This window comes from Musca autumnalis, unplaced genomic scaffold (genome assembly GCF_047663935.1).
Source record: "Musca autumnalis isolate F117 unplaced genomic scaffold, ASM4766393v1 scaffold_3, whole genome shotgun sequence".
Lineage (NCBI taxonomy): Eukaryota > Metazoa > Arthropoda > Insecta > Diptera > Muscidae > Musca > Musca autumnalis.
This window is the reverse complement of record NW_027411866.1, coordinates 128,416,472-128,439,507: the sequence shown is the minus strand read 5'-3', so window position 1 is coordinate 128,439,507 and position 23,036 is coordinate 128,416,472. Positions and strand designations below refer to the sequence as shown.

The window sequence follows — 23,036 nt, the reverse complement described above, 5'->3', positions numbered from 1 at the left end:
TTATTGGGTATCAACATTTCAAAATTAATTTTAATCTTCAAAAAAAAAAAATGTGATTAAACCAAAATCAATTACAATTTCGAGAATAAAGTTATAGTTTTACTATGCAACATAAATAAATTTAAATAACGCATTTATAAAAACGCTTCCCTCAATCGATTCCAACTTAAAGCTGCCGTTAATGATCTGAAAACATGAACATTTTGTAAATTAATCAAAATTTATTTTCCAACTGCCTTAAAAGGGCTATAACATTGATTAATGTGATATTTTCAACATCATCTAACCAAATGGGTTGGAAAAGTTTCTTTACGTATTGACACTTTCAGAATTTTGATAAATAGTGTCAATCAACAAAAGCAGTGCTGGGATAAAATGCACGTTTTCAAGATAAAAATTTTAAAAATAAACACAACACCCTGGCCACGTCCCTGAATTGAACATTTAACACTAACCAATCACATCATGTGATAAACTATTAACGCCATGTGCCACATCACCAATCGGTCATGGCTGATTTGTGATGTTTTTTTTGCTTTACTTTTGCTGGCGAAATTACAATAGATTTTCAATGTCATCCACCCAACCAACAGTCATCAATCTTGCGTTTTAATTTAATTTATTTACAGAAAAGTATTCCAACAAACAAACAATCACATACAATTTATGGCGATTTTTTTTTTTGTTTAAAACAGAGTGGAATTTAATTTACGTCCTTCTATTTGAAGAAACCATTAAGGCAAGACAAGAACCAAACAAATAACAACAACAACAAAAAAGCGAAGAAATCAAAAATTACTGCGAGAAAGTCAATGGTCAAGATCATTGCAGGCAATGACAAGTCGTGGCATAACATTGGCAAAGGGTGGTTAGAAGGGATCGTCCCAAAGGAACCCATTAATCTTTACTTTCACTACTAGGAGGATGTTAGACCATCATCGGCTAAGTGGACTAATACAAATTGCAATATTTACTGTGCACGCGAACAAAAATAGTCTTCCCCAACCTACGCCACTGTTCCCTGAACTCAGCCATAACCAAATAATTTGTGCTTTCCTTTCTTTTTTGCCAAACAAGCTTTGTAAACATTCGCTGATGATGACGATAAACTTCCATTAATGTTGGTGCAGAATATTTTCTGTCATTTCATTTTAATGCAAATCTCAATTGATTTTGATTCAGCGTGAGTGGTGGCCGGTCAAGAAGATAGCCAGACAAATAATGATTTTGTTCTGTCTTATTTTTTTTTTTTTTTTTTTTTTTTTTTTTTGAGATACTTCATTGAAGAATCTTTTCTCATTTAATTGACATCATCGTCGTCATTGTTATGCCTACAATTGTTAGGCATGGACAATTATGTTGTCCATCATCTTTGTTGCTGTTGAGCACAGCGTATCATTCATCATCTCGTGGTGGGTATTTGCTGAACCTTGACATAAAGATTGCTTGTTCCAAGACTAAGAGGGCAAAGAAATCACTGGACGAATTACTACTGACATTAAAATTAAAACACGTAAGCAAAGGCAATAGTCGGGACAGGACCTACTACATACTATGTGATACACACCAACACTACCCCTATCCTTAAGCTTCACATAAATCAACATTTCTTTTAGAAAGAGATACTAAAGTTATTCACCACCCTGCATATACATACTAAACAAAATCTCTCATAGATGTCGCACAAAGACTCACAGCTAACTGGGGGCTAGTGAAATGACTCGACTTCAAAAACATATTCCATTTGTAATTCGAATTATTTCATTTGTATTGTATTCATTTGTGCGGAAGCTTTTTTATCTAATCGCCTTATACATAATTAAGATTTTGTTTAATCTTAGGTAAAAGCTCAGCAAAATATGATACTGGGATGTGAGGTTCTAAAAAAGTCATAACCCTAATGTACACTGTTTCCCCCATACATTCCATGAACGGGTCACTATGTAGAGATAGGTTTGTACTGGTGTATAAGGAAGGCAATCCTGCCTCACCATATTTAATTGCAGGAATAACGCATTTCCGGGGCGCTGAACAACAACTTGGGGGTGTTAGATACTGCGTTTGTTGTTGGGTAGACGCGGGGAGACGAAGTTGGAGACACGCTGGGAAATGCTCTGACACAGCAAGGAGCAATATTACTCCTATCGTAGTAGTCCTGGATGCGACTAAGACCTCAGCGGCCTCTGAAGTGCACACATTCTCTACATCATTTACATCTCACTGCTGTTGATGGTGGTTGGGGATCTGGCAAATGGAACAGATGCATGGCCCGGGGTTATTCTCTATCCCAAAAGAGCTCGGAGCAGTCATTACAGCATATATTGCCGCTCCCATGGTGATAAAAGTATACCAACACAAACACATAACTGTCTCAGTCTCAGTATGGATTTGCTCAGTACAAAAACCAGTAAGGAAAGGATCAAAGTTGGGCGGTGCCGACTATATGATACCCTACACTACTGTGAATATGTAAAATACATATATATGGGAGCTATATCCAAATCTTAACCGATTTCGATTTAATTTGGCACACTTATTTCTAGACCGAATTCAGTCACACATTTCAAATTTCTTCAAAATCGGACGTAAATAGCGTGTTTGGTGCAGCAAATACGTGAAATCGGGCGAAAATATATATGGGAGCTATATCCAATTCTGAACCGGTTTCGATATAATTTGGCACACTTATTTCTAGACCGAATTCAGTCACAAATTCCAAATTTCATCGACATCGGACATATATAGCGTGTTTGGTACAGAAAATACGTGAAATCGGCCGAAAAAATATATGGGAGCTATATCCAAATTTGAACCGATTTCGATACAGTTTGTCACATTTATTTCTAGTCCGAATTCAGTCACACATTCCAAATTTCATCGAACTCGGACATATATATCGTGTTTGGTACAGAAAATACGTGAAATCGGCCGAAAATATATATGGGAGCTATATCCAAATCTAAACCGATTTCGATATAATTTGGCACACTTATTTCTATACCGAATTCAGTCAAACATTAAAAATGTCATCAAAATCGGACGTAAATAGCGTGTTTGGTGCAGCAAATACGTGAAATCGGGCGAAAATATATATGGGAGCTATATCCAATTCTGAACCGGTTTCGATATAATTTGGCACACTTATTTCTAGACCGAATTCAGTCACACATTCCAAATTTTATCGAAATCGGACATATATAGCGTGTTTGGTACAGAAAATACGTGAAATCGGCCGAAAATATATATGGGAGCTATATCCAAATCTAAACCGATTTCGATATAATTTGGCACACTAATTTCTAGATCGAATTCAGTCAAACATTCCAAATTTCATCGAAATCGGACGTATATAGCATGTTTGGTGCAGGAAATACGAGAAATCGGGCGAAAATATCTATGGAAGCTATATCTAAATCTGAACCGATTTCGATATAATTTGGCACATTTATTTCTAGACCGAATTCAGTCAAATATTCCAAATTTCATCAAAATTGGACGTAAATAGCGTGTTTGGTGCAGCAAATACGTGAAATCGGTCGAAAATATAAATGGGAGCTATATCCAAATCTGAACCGATTTCGATATAATTTGGCACATTTATTGTTAGACCGGATTCAGTCACACATTCCAAATTTCATCGAAATCGGACGTATATAGCGTGTTTGCTACAAAAAATACGTGAAATCGGCCGAAAATATATATGAGAGCTATATCCAAATCTGAACCGATTTCGATATAATTTGGCCCAATTATTGTTAGACCGAATTCAGTCACACATTCAAAATTTCATTAAAATCGGACGTGTATAGCGTGTTTGGTGCAGCAAATACGTGAAATTGGGCGAAAATATATATGGGAGATATATCCAAATCTGAACCGATTTCGATATAATTTGGCACATTTATTGTTAGACCGAATTCAGTCACACATTGAAAATTTCATTAAAATCGGACGTATATAGCGTGATTGGTACAGAAAATACGTGAAATCGGTCGAAAATATATATGGGAGCTATATCCAAATCTGAACCGATTTCGATATAATTTGGCACACTTATTTCCAGACCGAAATCAGTCACACATTCCAAATTTCATCGATATCGGACGTGTATATATAGCGTGTTTGGTGCAGCAAATACGTGAAATCGGGCGAAAATATATATGGGAGCTACATCCAAATCTGAACCGATTTCGATATAATTTGGCACATTTATTGTTAGACCGGATTCAGTCACACATTCCAAATTTCATCGAAATCGGACGTATATAACGTGTTTGCTACAAAAAATACGTGAAATCGGCCGAAAATATATATGAGAGCTATATCCAAATCTGAACCGATTTCGATATAATTTGGCCCAATTATTGTTAGACCGAATTCAGTCACACATTCAAAATTTCATTAAAATCGGACGTGTATAGCGTGTTTGGTGCAGCAAATACGTGAAATCGGCCGAAAATATATATGGGAGCTATATCCAAATCTGAACCGATTTTCACCAAAAGCAATAGCGTTCTTCCTATGGCTACAAAAATTGTAGTCCCCAATTTTTTAGCAGAATCGGACTAAAAATGCGACCTGTGCGTTGCGAAAAAAATACATGGACAGACGTACGGACGGACATGCATAAATCGACTCAGAAAGTATATCCCCAAAAGGAACTATGGCTCTATTTCGTTTCCTTTTGTATGTTACATACAAATGCAAAAGACATACTACCCCTTACCACAGTGTGGTGTAGGGTATAATTATACCATTGAAATCTTAACCTCAAGGACAGTCTTAGCTAAAAATATCCAAACCATTCTTTTACAGGTCTTTAACTCTCCTTTATCAAACTTTTTTTGAATTTTTTTGAGGGAGAGGCTCCAGAAGTAGTGCACCGCTATAGACTATTCCATACTTGTTCAATCGGAACAAACAAGCCAGACATTCATTCCAAATTGTTTGGTACGGATTTGGTCTTAACATATGTATGTGACTGTATATTTGTATATACCCTCTGTAGCCATAAGTCTAGGAGTATAATAAATATTATATATGAAAATCTACGGCTTAGTTCTTAACACATATATAAATATCTTTAATCCTCTTTCAGTTTATAGTTTAAAATAACCCGCATTATCTTCACTGTCTAAAATGTATTCATTCACCATATCTAATTTCCTACGTTATTTTTGCTCTTCTCACATTTCAGGTTTCAATGCTGAAAGTGGCATCAGAGGAAAATTTACATTTCGTTGCTAAAAGCAATTTGTGAATAGCAACGAACGAATTATAAATAAATAGACAACAAATGTGTAGTGCTGCTGCTTTGTTGCCTTTCCTTAAGATAACAAATTACAATGCAAAGGAAAGGAAGGAAAGCGTAAAGGAGCCTAAAAGAGGATGTTAAGTAAACTTGTCATGTTAAGCATTGAAACATTGAACAACAATAACAAGTCAACACTGAAGACAATAAGCATAGCTGCATATTTTATTCTATGTGTATTTGTGTGCTGCCTCTAGAATCTACAATTGTAACAGAAAAAAAAAAGAAGACGACAAGTTTTAAAACAACATCAAGAAACTTGTCGAAGTTGTTCTGCTCCTGCTTCTTCTAGCCAAACCAGAAGTTGCAATTGTTGCCACCAGCAGCATTACATTTATGTTTTACAACAATTTACCGAAGGAAATATAGCAGCAAAAGTTGTTGCTGCTATCAACAAGGATACCAGACATTATCATCTCTCCAAGTTTATGGAGGTTGTCTGGTAAAACAAAAACGAAGTAATTCCAGCTAACATCCAGAACAGATTCTAAAAACAAGAAAGAAATTCTAGAGAAAATGCGTTTCCATATGCCAGACATAATTTACATAAACTAGGTAAACTCTTACCGTCTGCATAGCAAAGCAAAGAAAGTTATCCTCAGCCACCAAGTTACTATCCAACATAAATTCTGGGACAACAATTACCGTGACCATAAGGAAAAAAAAAACAACGAACGAAGAGGTATGTTAACAAAACAATTAGAAAACTTGTTGCTCCATATAAATAGTCCTTTTGTCTTTGACAATATCCTTTCATCGCTTTGCTGTTGTTCCCGTTTCTTCATCTCCGCTCACTTTTTTCGACCTCCTTTCTCTTGCACTTTGCCTTTGTTTTAGTTTAGAACACATTGCCGAACAGATGCAAACTTTGAAAGTGACTTCTCTTCTGTTCGTTAGGACAGACACAAAAACAGATGAACAAAAGCCAAGAAAAGAATATAAACTAATTTAATTAAACTTATTATAATAAAACAAAGTACTCGAAGGGTGAGAGATAAAACAGAAGCTAAGGGATAAAGTTATATTGTTAAACAGCTTTGTGTGACTTGGGTTATAACATTTGTCCTACGGGTAGAACTTTTGGGGTTGGAGTTATTCGAGGTACATAACAAAATTCAATTGGTATTGAAGACAATTAACGTGGATTTATTAAAGTTTGGGGATAATAAATGTGCACGGTGCTCTTGAAACAATTTTAAATGGAAGGTGCTTACACCTCGGAAATTTTTGCGGATTCTAAAACTACAATGTTTATAGATGAGAACAATCAAAAAACAAAAAAAATCGCCGGAGCGCTTTTTAAATAAATCGCGATTTAAGTTAACATTTTTAGGGGTTGTTTAGGTTTTCGCGATTTTGCTTAGAACCCACATTTCCTATCAAAATGGGACTAAAACCAATGTTGTAGATATGAAAATTCTCTACAAGATTGACCTTTATGATATTCTCGTCGGTTTTACCGTTTTTGAGATATAGAAGTTCAAATTGGGACAATTCAAATTCAATTCAATTCTGTATCGCCCCCTTATAAAACAATGTCATGACTGCAAATTCTCAACTTAAACTTATATATCTAAAAAAATTTTACAACTAAGGATAAGTTACTTAAGCCAGTTTTGTAGAGAATTTTCACAGCTTTAAGATTTTCTCAGGTCACATGTCGATACGACTTACCGTATTCAAGCAAATTCGCGAAACCCTAACAAAAAAAACTAAAAATGTAAACTGAGCTTCCTTATCTCAAAAATGGTACAAGCTGGGAACAAATGATGAACGTCAATCCTCTAGAGAATTTTGACAGCTACAACATTTTCTTTAGCTCGATTTCGATTGGACTTGCGGTTTTCAAGCAAAATCGTAAAAACCTAAAAAACACCTAAAAATGTGAATTTTGACCGCGATTTATTTAAAAATCCCTACAGCGATTTTTTCTTGTTTTTGGATTTTTCTCATCTATGAACACTGCTGATTCAGAATTCACAAAAACTTTCCCTGTGTAAGCGGTTTTCATCAAAAGTTAGTTAAGGCGCACCCTACATGACATTGTTTTATAAGGGGTCGATACAGTCAGTGCATTGTCCCAAGTTGAACTTCTATATCTCAAAAATGGTAAAAACTACGAAAATTCCATAAAGGTCGATCTTGTAGAGAATTTTCATAGCTACAATATTTGTTTTAGTCCCATTTTGATAGGAAATGCGGTTTCTAAGCAAAATCGCGAAAACCTAAAAAACCCCTAAAAATGTCAACTTAAATCTCGATTTATTTAAAAAGCGCTCCGGCGATTTTTTTTGTTTTTTGATTGTTCTCATCTATGAATCCGCAAAAACTTCCGAGGTGTAAGCACCTTCCATTTAAAATTGTTTCAAGAGCACCGTGTGTGTTGTTTTTACACCATCCACCATAGTATGGAGGATATGTAAAGTTTGCTTTATATATAACGATACCTCCTGCTTTTCGGTATTTTGGGTATTTTAGCTGCAATTTTTAACCGAACTAGCTGTAATATGACATTTGAAGTTCTCAGTGGTCACGAAACTTCTTCGCCGAAAATCGTCAACATAGGTCCATGTTTGGGTATAGCCCTGATATAAGGATACCTCCCGATTTTCGGTATTTTGAGTATTTTATCTACAATATTTTAACCGAACTAGCTGTAATCTGACATTTGAGGTTCTCAGTGGTCACAAAACTTCTACCCTCCACCATCGTATGGAGGATATATTAAGTTTGCTTTCCGTTTGTAACGCTTTGAGTCGATCTATGCATGTCCGTCAGTTAGTCGATGACGAACAGCGTGTGTTTGGTAAGTTCCAAACCTTTCGAGGACACAATGTCAAGTATATGATCTTCGATAAGCAGCCATGGATTGGCACTGATATTTCCTCTAGTCTGGTTTTCTTTTCAGCGCAAGAGATCCGGAAGATACCTTGTGACTCAGTTTAGCTTGTGAGGCTACCTGCTTTTATTCTTTTAGAAGCAGAAACCACATAGCAACCACGAAGAAACCGGGTCAGACTTCCCAGCATTCTTCATCCCTGATATTAGCTGGGACTGATTCATTCCCTTGTTGTAACAGTGTTTTATTGCATAGGAGCTTAGTATCATGCGGGCCCATGCCGCATACTGGGCAGATGTCTTGCACTTCGCGATCGATTTCCGCCCAATAGGAATTTTGGCGACTGCAATATCCCTAGCGTAATTGAACCGAAACTACTCTGGTTTGTCGTGGCAGTTGACGCTCTTCAGCTGTGATAGATGGGGGATGTAGTCCGATGACTGCATTCACAGAATAGTTGCTTATGGCCTTAGCAACTGTGTCCTTGTGAATGCTGTTCAAACCTGCCTGATATGCCTATTGATCTAGAGGTTCTCTCCTATATTGTTGGACCTACGTCTCTAGAGCATGAATATCCAGCAGATGCTGATTGGGATGGTAACACCCGAGCAAGTACTGCAACGATAGCATCTCATTATGTTGTCGTACTGGAAGAATCTTTGCCTCCTCATGTAGATGGTCCACTGTAGATTTGAGGAGACACCCTGTTCTCAGGGCGGCGCTCTGACAAATTTGAATCTTATCCCACTGCGTGTCACATAAATTGGGGGACCAAACTGTCGCCGCATAGCTTACCACAGACAGACCTATCGCTTTATACGTGGTCAACAAGGTTTCTTTATCTGCGCCCCAAGTGCTGCCAGCTAGGGACTTGAGGACCTTATTCCTACATTTCAGTTTATCGCATATAGCTGTGGCGTGTGGGCATGACCTGAATGTAGTGTCGACTGTGACCCCTAAATTTTTGGGGCAGTTTGTGGTCGGAATTCTGCTACCATCGACCCTGATATTCAACTCTCTTCTATACTGCTCCGTCCATGTCGGTTTAGTGGCGGATATCTGTATATTCCTCGCGTGGAAAAAGGTGGTAAGATCGGTTAAATAGGTGTTCAGTCTCTCACAGATGTCATCAGGGAAGGTACCTGACGCCAAGATCGCGCAATCATCCGCATGGGGAACTCCCTGTTTCACTCTACGGGGCTTGGATTTCTTGTTCCTGAATTCCGCATACGACTGGCGACCACACATATAGTTGATTATGCAACGTTTCAGAATTGGCCGGATGGTTGTCTGCTCGATGTCCTCGAGCAGCGTGGAGTGCTTGACAGTATCAAAGGCTTTTGATAAGCCAAGCGCCACCATCACTGTTCTATCACACGGCTGCTCCTGGATGAGTCTTCGACAACTATGTGTGGAGATGGCGTGCAGCGCTGTTGTTGTGCTGTGCTGCTTACGGAATCCATGCTGATGATCGGCAACTTGATAGCTATTTCTAATGCTGGGGAGGTCTAAGGCCTCAAGGGTGTTCGCTACAGGTGACAAAAGCGAAATCGGCCTGTACGATTCACCTTTGCTGGCATCCTTGCCTGGCTTCAGTAGCGGGACCTCTAATTCTGATAGGGGCGTCCTCATTGACCGAGCAAACCGTAGAGCTATCAATCTGCTAAGCCAGCGCTTTCCCCTCTGCTCATTTCCGAGGGCCGAATGCCACATCTCATGATGCGCATTAATGTCCACCAGGCCCAGACTATTATGGCCTTCCAACAGCGGGCTAATGTCAGGCTTATAATTTGAGATGCAGCTATTGCATGAACGGGTTGTTAGAGGCAGGCTCAAGCGAGATAGGCCTGTATTCAACGGACTGGTGCAAAATGAAAGCTAATCTCCCACCTACACATCTGGTGCGATCCTTCCCTATTACGTTGTAACCATCGCAACGAGCTGTGGTCGTTCAGCATGGTTCCCTGTCCCGCGACTTTGATCTTCTTCCGATTCATAAATTCCACTCTTTCATCGATCTTTCCTCGGATCACATTGCAATTAAATTGCAAAAAGTATGCATTTTCTGGGATTGGAACAACAACGGCTGGTGTTAAGTGCTGCGCGTGCGGCTGCTGTTGGGGGGACTTCGTAATCTGACGACGACTCACTGGGGGCTGTGTTCGCGCAGCATGCAGCAACATAGTCCCTATCGTAGTCCCTCGCGTGGCAAGTGAAGCACTCACTCCTGAAATCTATTGCATCTCATCGAAGATTGGATATGGATGTAGAAGCGGATGTGACAAACCGAGCACAAATAAATTGGTCCTAGGTTTTCCTCCGTCCCGGCACGGACCAATAGAAACCGGAGCAGACATCCCGGGATATGCTGCTCCCAGCACAGAAAAATGAAACAAATACAGGTGGTACTTTCCACCTGGCTGAACACCTTTTTTAGATTAGATTAGATAATTTAGGCGTTTGGGGTATTCATGGTCGAACATTTTTACACCTAAAATTGTGAAATGAAACTAATTTTTACAGATCTTTGGGTGGACCCAAAGTCGATTTTTATAAGATTTCTGTGTCTGACCTAAAAATGACGGACCTGAGTATTTTTGGACAAATTGGAGCCGATTTAGTGCTGCTCTTCGTTCTGTCCGGAAAGGAGGAAACGATTTTGTCCAAAGTGTGCACATTTCAACAGAAATTCTTCTAATAGAACAGGATGCCATCTTATAGAAGTACAGAATTCTTCTTATAGAAGAACAAAAGTTATTCTTATAGATGACAAAAGGTCTTCTTCTTGTAGAAGACCACAATGCTATGTTTTTCTAGAAAGCAGGGCAGACCAAGAAAGTTTTTTTATAGAAGACCACATGGATTCTTATAAAATACCAAAAGCTCTTCTCTAAGAAATCTGGTATTTTCGTAGAAGGCCAAAATGATTTCTTACAGAAGAAAAGAAGGTATTCTAAAGAATTTCTACTTAAGGAAGACCTTCTGGTCTTATAATAGAAGCTCATGTGGTGTACGACTGGAAGCTCTTCATATTGAAGACTAGAACCCAGCAAAAAATCATTACCAAATAAAGGGTTTTTGTAGTACTTTTTGGTAGTCATAACTACTTACAAAACACCCTACTAACCCGTTATTTTAACAAGGACATGTCGCACTAAATAACTAGTTATTCTATAGCCACTCGAATTACTATTGAAGTTGAGGTAAAATTTGTTTTCAATTTCACCACACTTCAATATTTTTATTTTGTTTTAAATTACTCTCTGCTGGATTTGATCATGCGAACTTCTGATTTTTAGACGAACACACTGCACACTGTGTCACGCCTACGAACATTAAGCGTTGTTTAAACGCTGACATGTGCGCCACCAACTGTTCTTTATTTTGTTAATAAAAATCGCACGTGTCGACATGAGGGTTGAAACCACAACCGTCGGATTTGTAGTCGGACACACACGCTCTATGCCACCATTCTAATTACTTAGTAACGAGTAAAGTAAGTAGTTTTGCTTTGTAAAATTTAAATAAATAACTCATTATTGTTCAGCTTAATGGTAATGCAGCAAGTAGCTTGTTTACATTATTTTGTAATGGGCAACGTAATTACTAACAGATCCGAATTTTCGTTGGAAAGGCGCCGTTATAGAAGACCAGAAGGTCTTCTTATGCTAGATCAAAATACCTTCTTGTAGTAGACCAATAGGTCTCCTATAGAAGGAAAGAAGACCAGAAGTTCTTCTGGCAAAAGGCCAGAGATTTCTTGTAGAAGACTAGAAAGATTCTTATAGAAAACCGGGTGATCTTCTTATGGAAGCCTGGATGGCCTTCTTATAGAAGACTTGAAGGCCAGAATGTCATCTTATGGAATAACAGGAGATCTTCTTTAAGAAGACCAGATGGTGTTCTTATAGAAGAACTTCACCTCTTAGAATACTACAGAAAACCTTCTTATAGAAGACCAGAAGATCGTTTTATATACGACTAGAAGCCATAAATTCTTCTTGTAGAAAATCAGCAGACTTCTTATAAACTACCATCGTTTTAGAGAAGTTCGATGGCAGGTGTAGCGGTGATTTTAATTGCCAACCATGCTATTGTTTCTGTTGTTGGATACTGACAAATTTTTCTGTCGCCAAAACCACCCCCTTCAGATTATTCTGCCTACAAATATATTTTAATTATTCTGAATAATTAACATCAATTTTACTGTAATGAACAACAGCAAAAAAACGAACAATGTAGGCCACTGCAATATAAAAAAATAATAAAACATGCAGCCCAAAAGTATGCTTCAAAAACCTCACGTTTTAGTATCACGCACACACATGATCTCTTTCTTCTTTCTCACATAACAACGTTCGGTCTATGCTTTTGTTTAGTGGAAAATGCATTCATGCCATTCATTGTGTATTCAGTGTCGGTTGGTTGTTGTTGCCATAAAGTATGTAAGGTATTTTTTTCTCCTTCCTCTCTTTCATTATCCTTACACGCACACACCTACACACACACACTAAAGTGCACTCAATTATTGTGGCCATACATCAGATGAAAACATAGAAAGAAAGAATGAATGAAGCAAAAAAAAAAACACTAAAACATAACTATGCCATAAAATGATTGCACGAGAGAGGTTACTAAACTGAAAGGACTTGTCTAAATCCTTAACACGCCTCAAACATGTTTTGAACATTTTCATGATTTTGTATCATAACCGAACGAAGCAACTCAGACACAAACCACGGATTTGGATTGGCATTCAGGGGGTGTATGTTGGTAGGGAAATCTAGGTTTTGTATAATACACTCACACACACACACACCCACCTCTTGCATTACCATGTAATTATTTGCATGCAAAACCCAGGTCAGTCTGCCAGCTCAAATACTGGACCAAACAAAAGACATGCTACTGCAACATTGTATTTAGCGTGTTTTTAACATGGCATAAATATGGTGTTGAGAGTGTGTGTGTGTGAGTGATTTACAAAAAGTGCATAAAATCCGTTTTCCTTTATTGCGGTTCCTTTGATTTATTTAGCAAACATAATGTAGCTGCTTGGCATAGCCACAAAGCTCAACGATATCGTGGCCGACGTAACATGTGCATGTGTGTAGTCTATCAAACCAATTATTGCACTCTCTTACATTCTATGGCTATGCGTTCGTGTATCTTTATCCTGATTCATTGTAACACGCAAGGAAACGCCTGAGCAGACACCCACAGAGAAGTTGTTGGAAGGTCCTAATTAAAGGCAACAAATGGAAATTGAAAATAGAAATCCTCTTAGAAGCAACAGCTTAGTCACCACCACACATTTTTGTGGTTGGAGATTGTTAAAATTGTTATGGTAATTTCTTTTTCAGCGACTAATTGCGGCTTTACTTCATTTATATCACATTATTACTGTGACCGTAATAGATATTGAATATTTCTTTCTTATTCAGCCGGGCTGAATACGAAATTTCCTATGAAAAATCTATAGATTTCCTGTGGAAAATTCTTTTCAGCCAGGCTAAATAACAGATTTCCTATGGAAACTTCTATTCAGCCAGGCTGAATAGCAGATTTCCTATGGAAACTTCTATTCAGCCAGGCTGAATAGCAGATTTCCTGTGGAAACTTCTATTCAGCCAGGCTTAATAGCAGATTTCCTGTGGAAACTTCTATTCAGCCAGGCTTAATAGCAGATTTCCTGTGGAAACTTCTATTCAGCCAGGCTGAATAGCAGATTTCCTGTGGAAACTTCTATTCAGCCAGGCTGAAAAGCAGATTTCCTGTGGAAACTTCTATTCAGCCAGGCTGAAAATCAGATTTCCTGTGGAAACTTCTATTCAGCCAGGCTGAAAATCAGATTTCCTGTGGAAACTTCTATTCAGCCAGGCTGAAAATCAGATTTCCTGTGGAAACTTCTATTCAGCCAGGCTGAAAAGCAGATTTCCTATGGAAACCTCTATTCAGCCAGGCTGAATAGCAGATTTCCTATGGAAACTTCTATTCAGCCAGGCTGAATAGCAGATTTCCTATGGAAACTTCTATTCAGCCAGGCTGAATAGCAGATTTCCTATGGAAACTTCTATTCAGCCAGGCTGAATAGCAGATTTCCTATGGAAACTTCAATTCAGCCAGGCTGAATAGCAGATTTCCTGTGGAAACTTCTATTCAGCCAGGCTTAATAGCAGATTTCCTGCGGAAACTTCTATTCAGCCAGGCTGAATAGCAGATTTCCTGTGGAAACTTCTATTCAGCCAGGCTGAATAGCAGATTTCCTGTGGAAACTTCTATTCAGCCAGGCTGAAAAGCAGATTTCCTGTGGAAACTTCTATTCAGCCAGGCTGAAAAGCAGATTTCCTGTGGAAACTTCTATTCAGCCAGGCTGAAAAGCAGATTTCCTGTGGAAACTTCTATTCAGCCAGGCTGAAAAGCAGATTTCCTGTGGAAACTTCTATTCAGCCAGGCTGAAAAGCAGATTTCCTGTGGAAACTTCTATTCAGCCAGGCTGAAAAGCAGATTTCCTGTGGAAACTTCTATTCAGCCAGGCTGAATAGTAGATTTCCTAATGGAAACTTCTAATCAGCCGTTACTTGTGTCCATTCCATTATGATGTTTAGTTGCTTCAATCATGAACCCATAATTTCCCAATCCTCTTAACATTTCATATAAATTTCAACTGCAACTATTTTTCTACTTAATACGACTATTTGCTATTGCTTGACATTATCCCCTATAATGAATTTTCATTAAATTTCTATCACTTTCACTCTTCCTTTGTTGTATTTTTCCTTTCTTTTTGCAATACAATTTAATTATCTTTTCATTAGTTTCCCTTTGTTGAATCAACTATTTTATATGCTTTGCCGTTGTTGCTTTTTTTCTCCTTTTCATCACCGCAATTCTTTTTATTCCCTTTTTTGCATACAACCGCCATGTAATATTTATGATTCATTTCAGCAAAGAGGGAAAAAGCCCAGCTTATCTTTTTTCTGTTCTTTTTTGTTACAGTTAATTGATTCGTTAGCTCGCAGTTTTTGTTCCTTTTGGCCTGGGTGTGAAACTCTGAAACATTTTTAATTTGATTTTAATATTTTAATTACCACCATTTCACCTGAATACACTTTATTACTAGCTGGTCACAAATAGTCGTTAGTAGTTTCTGTTTCTGTTTCTTTTTTAACAATTTTTTGTTCATCTTTTCGTTTATCTGTCGTATTTACATTGTGATTTCATAAATGACCACAGTGAGGCGATAAAGAAGAGATGTAGCAATGTATGATGTATACTTTTAGGCATGTTGTAAAATATTGTTCCACATCATATGATGATCTTCTGAAGTTGGAGTTCATTTTAAAATGCTTCGTCATGTTCATGATTAGTATTATGCTCCAACACCTATTTTTTGCTTTTTTTATTTCTATTTTTACTAAATTTTTCTTTATAAAAATATCCCTTCTGTCCCGTGGTGAAGGGTGCTGTCAAACACAGTCTTGGAAAAATATATATTGTAAGACATAGATTATTATCCTTAAGGACGAATTCAAATCAAACATTAAAGATATGTAGGTGTAAAATTAGCTTTGTTGTCACATATAGTTTCAAGAAGTATTTTAAAAGCTAAATCAAAACTTATGAATTTGAAAAACACTAGGCTAATATAAAAACGATAGTTGAAGAGCAATGACATGTGGAAGAAGGTATAAACCATTTTATAGGAATAGGGATTGAATGTCAAAGGTGTTAAAAAGTTTATTTGTGATTAGCATAAGGCTGAAACATCTAATCCCAGATGAACCCATGATAACCTTAAATTCTTCAAACAAAACTAACGCTAGAAATTACTTCTTACAGTTCTGATGTAGACGGGTGATGTCGGCTCGGTTGAAATCGGATTTGAAGTTCGGTCCTGCGCTATTCGGGTGGCTATCAACTCGGCAGTCGTCGGGTGTGTGCCTTGGCTCGGTTGGGTTCGAGTTGCTGTCGGCTCCTCGGCAATAGTCGGGTGTGTGGCTCGGCTCTGTAGTATTCGTGTTGCTGTCGGCAATCGTTGGGTATGTGTCTCGGCTCTGTGGCATTGGGGTTGTTGTCGGTAGTCATCGGGTGTGTGAATCTGCTCGTGTTGCTGAGGGGGAAGGTATCGGTTAATGGGAGCTGGCTATGAGCTTGAGCTGGGAGCTTGCACTTAGCTGGGAGCGTGCTAAGAGCTGAGAGCTTACTATGAGTTGGGAGCTTGCTAAGGGCTGCGAGTGTGCCAATCGCTGAGAGCTTGCTGTAAGCTGGGAGCGTGATAAGCACTGAGATCTTGAAACCATAGTGCAGTGGTGATGTATTTTTATCTTCTTTATTGACAACTAGCTCGAAACAAGTTCTATGCATTTTTTCCCTCCACTATAATATGGTTGGTATAATCCATGTCCGTTTTAAGATAGAGCTTTATAATTTTGTATAGAAGTCTCTGTTACTCCTAGGGTGTTTGGTATTGAAAATGGACTATATCGGCCCCCATATGACGGTACCTCCCGATTTTCGGTATTTAGAAGTTTTTAGCCTCATTATAACACCGAAATATACGGATATACTTTACAAGTACAAAGCCGATATTATCGCCTTACAGGAAGTGCGATGGAATAACAAACGATTACGCACTGCATTATAGCTGTCATGAAACGAAACATGAGCTAGGTGTTGGATTTATGGTAAATGGGAGGCTTAGAAATCGCGTCTCCAGCTTCAATCCTGTTGATGAGAGAATTGCCACAATCCGAATAAAAGCAAAGTTTTTTAACATCAGTCTCCTCTGTGCCCATGCCCCGACCGAAGAGAAAGATGAACAGACCGAGGATATATTCTACAAGCGCCTAGAGAGAGCATATGACCGCTGCCCTAGCCATGGCATTAAGATTTTTCTAGCAGATTTTAATGCTAAAATTGGGAGAGCAACATATCATTGGTCCCACGATCGGAAAGTTCAGCCTTCATGAGGTAACATCCGATAACGGAATGAGGCTGATCGATTTTGCAGCGGCAAAAAAACATGGTAGTGAGCATTACCAGATTTCCACACCTCGACATACACAAGGCCACGTGGATATCCTCAGATGGGAAAACAAGAAACCAAATTGATCATGTTGTGATAGACGGAAGACACTCGTCCAGTGTGTTAGATGTCCGATCGATTCGAGGAGCGAGCATCGATTCGGGCCATTTCCTTGTATCAGCAAAGGTAGGCACTCGCCTTAATGTTGCGGCAAAAGTGCTATCTAACACAGGACGGAAGATGGATGTCGAGAAACTGCAAACACAACAGATAGCACAAGCCTATTCCGCTCAACTGACTCACATGCTGGAAGACGTAAGTACTTGTCCCAATAATGTGGAAGCGCAGTGGCAAAGAATAGCCCACTCACTTCAAACTGCCGCAAAATCTGTGCTTGGGTACCAAAAACCACCACCTAAAAATCTATGGTACGATCAGGAGTGCCGTAAGACTACTGAAGAAAAGAACGCGGCATACAGAGTAACCCTGCATTCAGTAGCAACACGAAGCGCGAAAGAAAAATGTCGGGAGAAGAGGAGAGAGGAGAAGCGTATTTTCAGAAGAATATAGAAAGAGCAAGAAAAACGTGAGCGTGAGAAACTCGAGATGTTCAGGAGTCAGAATGAAGTCCGCAAATTTTACCAGAGTAAAAAAGGACGACGTTGAATGTCTTCCACCTAGCCAATGCGAGGTCATGACAGCAATTAATTGGCTGAAAAACCATAAAGCAGCAGGAGCTGATGGGCTGTCCGCCGAACTGTTCAAGACCGGTGGCGAAATGCTGATAAGGAGTATGCATCAGTTAATTACCGAAATTTGGTAGGAAGAGAGCATACCCTACGATTGGAACCTCAACCCAAGAAAGGAGACAATACGGTGTGTACAAACTACAGAGGTATAAGTCTGGTGCCAATCGCATACAAAGTGCTGTCGAGTGTGCTGTGGGAACGTTTAAAACCCATGGTCAATAACATAATCGGGTCATACCAATGCGGTTTTGGACCTAGTAAATTGACAATTGACCAAATCTTCACACTGCTCCAAATACTAGAGAAGACCCACGAAAGACAGATTGACACATACCACCTGTTCGTCGACTATAAGGCCGCCTTCGACAGCCCAATTCGATCAAAGGTGTTTCAAGCCATGTCTGAGTTTGGTATCCCTGCAAAACTTATAAGATTATGCAGGATGACATTGCCTAATACAAGATCAGCTGTTAAAGTAGGAAAGAACCTCTCGGAACCTTTTGACACAAAACGATGTTTCAGGCAAGGTGACAGCCTATCGGGTGACCTAGTTAACATTCTATTGGAAAAGGACATACGAGAAGCGAATGTATATACCGATAGAGATAAAAATAGCACTATATACAATAAGGATATAATGTTACTGACCTACGCAGACGATATTGATATAATAGGTCGATCAACTCGATCCGTAACAGCCACCTTTGCAAAAATTGAAAAAGAGTCTGCCAAAGTGGGTCTGGCAATCAACGGCGTTAAGGCAAAGTTTATGGTATCAACGCGCAAGACGTCCAGTAGACTTGGACCAACTGTTGGTGTTCAGAACTACAATTTTGAGGTAGTAAATGACTTTATTTACCTCGGCACCGCCATAAATAAAACGAACAACATCAGTTTTGAAATCAAAAGAAGAATAATATTGGCCAACAGATGCTACTTTGGTCTAAGTAAACAGTTTAAAAGTAAAATCACCTCTCGTCAAACAAAAACTTACACTCTACCAGACACTGATACTACCCGTACTTATGTATGGGTAAAGACCAAGTTGAAGAAGATATCACAAAACATGGCATCCAAAATTGGAGAAGCAAAGTAAAAAATCGGTGCGTTTGGAAATCTATTTTTAATTCGGCTTATGGAACAAGACGTTCTGTTTAATATAAAAGCCATCTAAGTAGTAAGCCTTAATATCCCACCGATATGGCTGAGATTTGGTATTTAGTCATATAAACATTTTTTCTATACTAATTTTTTGTAATATAAAAATTCCTCAGTCGCAGAACTTTAAAAATAAAATCAGAAAAAAGTGATTACACCTGCGAAGTTTTTACGGAATCAAAAAACAAAACAAACAAGTAAAAAAGCGTCAGTCGGCTTTGCCGACATAGATATACCCTCAGCCAGTGTGAAGTGAAACTTTCACCTACGGACAGATCGAATGTATTTAAGGTCTCTTCAGAATGTTGTGGCCTTTTTTTGGACATTTGAACTTGCCGACAATGTGGATTAGGAATTAACAGCACCAAGACACAAATGTTGAACTTTTGTGAGGGAGGTACCCTTAGGGAGGACCGATATGGGCCATTTTAGATGTTAAACTAAATTTTGAAAAAATATTAGGAGATCCAAAGTTTGGACCAAATTGCTTGTCCCATTCAAGTGATATTGTCCTAGCATTTTAGTGATATTTTTTAAATATTGGGGAGATGTACGGGAAGTTGTGGACCGGTATTGCCCCATGAAATTTGGATGTAATATGACGAAGACCAAATGTTGGACCAAATCGGTTGAACAGTTCGAGAGTTATCGTGCTCTCCGACCACCACATATGGTGACTAGGGGTTTTTTACACCTTTCGGGCTGTTTTCCCAAGAAATATGGACCTGCCCCTGAAAAAAACTTTTACCGTCGAATGCAAATCGCTTCAACAAAAATCAAAGTGATTCGAGAGCAGTTCTTAAAGTGAACTTATCCGAAATTTTGTGTGAGAGGTACCAGAAGGAGTAGACAAATATAGTCCATATTCGAACCTGATCTATATCTGGTAGATATATTAGGATGTGCAAAGTATAGATTACATTGGTCACTCCCTTCAAGAGTTATCGTGCGCAAAATTTTTCCGAACATTTTTGAAGTTTTGTGGGGGAGGTACCTGAAGGAGTGGACCGATATAGCCCATCTTCGAATTTAAACTATGTTTTTATAAAATATTACGAAGGCCAAATTTTGGACCGAATCGACAGATCCGTTCGAGAGTTATCTTGAGCTCCAACCACTACACATAGGGGCTTTTTGCAACTTTCCATCCATTTTCTCAGAAAGTATGGACTTGCCCCTGATGAGACTTGTACCGTCGTGTGGAGGGAAGTGAATACAAGTTGTTGCAACAAAAATCAAAGCGATTCGAGAGCAGGTCCTAAACTGAACTTATCCGAAATTGTGTGTGGTAGGTACCCGATGGAGTGGGCCGATTGAGTCCATATTGAAACCTTTTCTAAGTCTGGTAGAAATTTCACGATGTGCAAAGTATGGACCAAATCCGTTACTGCCTTCAAAGGTTATCATGACCACAAATTTTCCGAACATTTTGGAACTTTTGTGGGGGAGGTATCGGAAGGTGTGGACCGATATAGCTCATCTTCGAACTTAAACTAAGTTTGGATAAAATATTACGAAAGCCAAAATTTGAACCGAATCGGTTCATCCGTTCGAGATTTATCGTGCGCACCAGCCAGCCAGACAGACGGACAGACAGACAGACAGACGGACGGACATTGCTAAATCAACCCCAAATTGTCTGAAACACATTTCGTCCAAAATACCATTATTTCGATGAGGCACATTTTGCCCGTATGAAAGTGTATAAACCCTTTCTAGCCTAAAGGCTGAGCGTATAAAAATAAATAAATCGCGATTCAGGTTGACATTTTTAACGTTTTTTTAGGTTTTATGTTGTACCATTTTTCAGATATATAAGTTTAAGTTGGGAAATTGCAGTCATTACATTGTTTAATAAGGAGGCGATACAGTCAATCCATTGTCCTAATTTGAACTTCTATATCTCAATAATGGTAAAAACTACGAAGATATCATAGAAGACAATCTTGTAGAGAATTTTCATAGCTAAAACACTTTCTTTAGCCCCTTTCGATAGGAGTTGCGGTCTCCAAGCAAACTCATGAAAACCTAAAAAACCCTTAAAAATGACAACCTGAATCGCGATTTATTTAAAAAGCGCTCCGACGATTCTTTTTTTATTTTTCTCATCTATGAACATTGTAGTTTCAGAATCCGCAAAAACTTCTCAGGTGTAAGCATATTCCATTTAAATTTGGTTCAAGAGCACTGTGAGTGTTTTATGTGAGGCAGAATCTTATTTTCCCATAATAAACATGTTTTCCGAACACTATGCCACTACTTTTGCAATTTACATACAACCCACAGTAACAACTGTGACAAATTCTATACAAATTATATATCCATTAAGCAATTTGCATTGAGGCTGCTTTTTTGTTTTTTTTTATTTTAATTTTTTTAATATTTTGTTCGTATGGAAATAATTTTATTCATATTTATTCACTTAAATATAATGTTGTATCTGTTCGGAGGTTATTGCTTTTTTATTAAACAAAGTAGGTAATTTCCTGTGGAAGGACATCAATTTATTCAATGTAATTTGTTCGATAAAAAGTTTTTAATTTTTTTGCCAATAGCTTTATTGGCTCTCTATTCAATTTGAAATTTAAAAACAATTTGTTCTGTTACTAAAGACCTTCGGTGAATGTGCATAAAATTATAAAATAATGTAAAGTTTTTTATTTAATCTGTTTTCCCCTTTCTTGTTTTTTGTTTTGGATTAAAAGTTTTAACACCTTGGTTTTTTTTTAAATATTTCATTTTGGGTTATTTTGGGTCGGTCATAAATCATGTCGAAAACTTTATCCCTATTGTTGGCTGGTTGGTAGTATGGACTTGCAGCTAAATATTCTAAATTGTTTTAGAAAGTTTATGGCAAAAGTTTAAATAATCTATAATCTTCATGCTAAAGCAGTGTTGCCATCTAAGTACATGTTAAATTTCTCTTTTGAAAATTAACCTAAGGTTCTCAAAGTAATAGAATAAATATTTAGAGGTATGTATTTGCAAAAAGTCCAAAAATAATTTAATATTTTCGATATTTCTAAACAAATTTTCTTCTAGACGCCAAAGCTGTCCATAATTGCTAAAATTTTCCTAAATTATCGGCCATTTTTACATCCTGAAACGACAACACTAAAAATCAACAACACCCAAGTTTTTGTTACTACGGCGCCAGGTGTTGATGTCTGTCTGTCAGACCACTTGGCCAGGTATTGTCTTTGTTAAGTGCGGCACTTTGCTTTAAATTTTGTCTAGACAATCATCGTTAAATCAGTGTTCACACGTGCATAAAATTCAAGTAAACATGGATGCTGTTAAGTGTTGGCCGTTCTTGCAAATTAAATAAATGGTCCATTGCAAGGTGTTACGTTGATTGGTCAAGTTATAAAACAAGAGTTTAACTTTTAAATTGTGAAAAAAACTTTTGTTGTTGCAATAAATTAAAAGTGGCCGCCGCTGCTGACAGCTGTAAATCTTCAGCCTATGAATATAAAGAAAAAGGACAAAGAAAGGAATATTAACTATTTTAAGCAGAATGGGAGTTTTCTCTCCATTTTGAGTGTAAAAGTACTAGGGTAAGATTCTCTTTGGGAAAAAGTGTACCTAATTATAGTCTCAGCATTTATGCTAACGAGAGTATATACACTTTCATACGGGCAAAATGTGGTTGGTTTTATACCCCAAGTATGTTTGGACGAAATGTGTTACAGAGTGTTTGGAGTCGATTTAGCCATGTCCGTTCCCAGCAAAATTTGACGGAAGGGGTTCTTTGCGATGACGTGATTTCATGTCATCTTTTGCATTGGTTCAAAGGAAGTCGTGGAAGATCCGATCTTTTCATTAGGATTTGAACCAATGCAAAGGAAGTCGTGAAAGATCCGATCTTTTCATCAGCATTTGTACCCATTCCATCGATCCAATAGAGATGATGTTTGTGTTTTTATTTACACACCTGTTTATTTTTATTTT

General features: G+C 38.1%; 1 protein-coding gene across 1 annotated transcript in view; it reads left to right on the top strand.

The window, feature by feature from the left end:
* Positions 1–23,036, top strand: part of rdgA (retinal degeneration A) — a 734,186-nt gene that overhangs the window by 187,001 nt on the left and 524,149 nt on the right. The window contains exon 3 of the mRNA XM_073974355.1: positions 5,198–5,993. The gene's annotated coding sequence lies outside the window, so the exon portion shown is untranslated. The remainder of the gene's footprint in view (positions 1–5,197; positions 5,994–23,036) is intronic.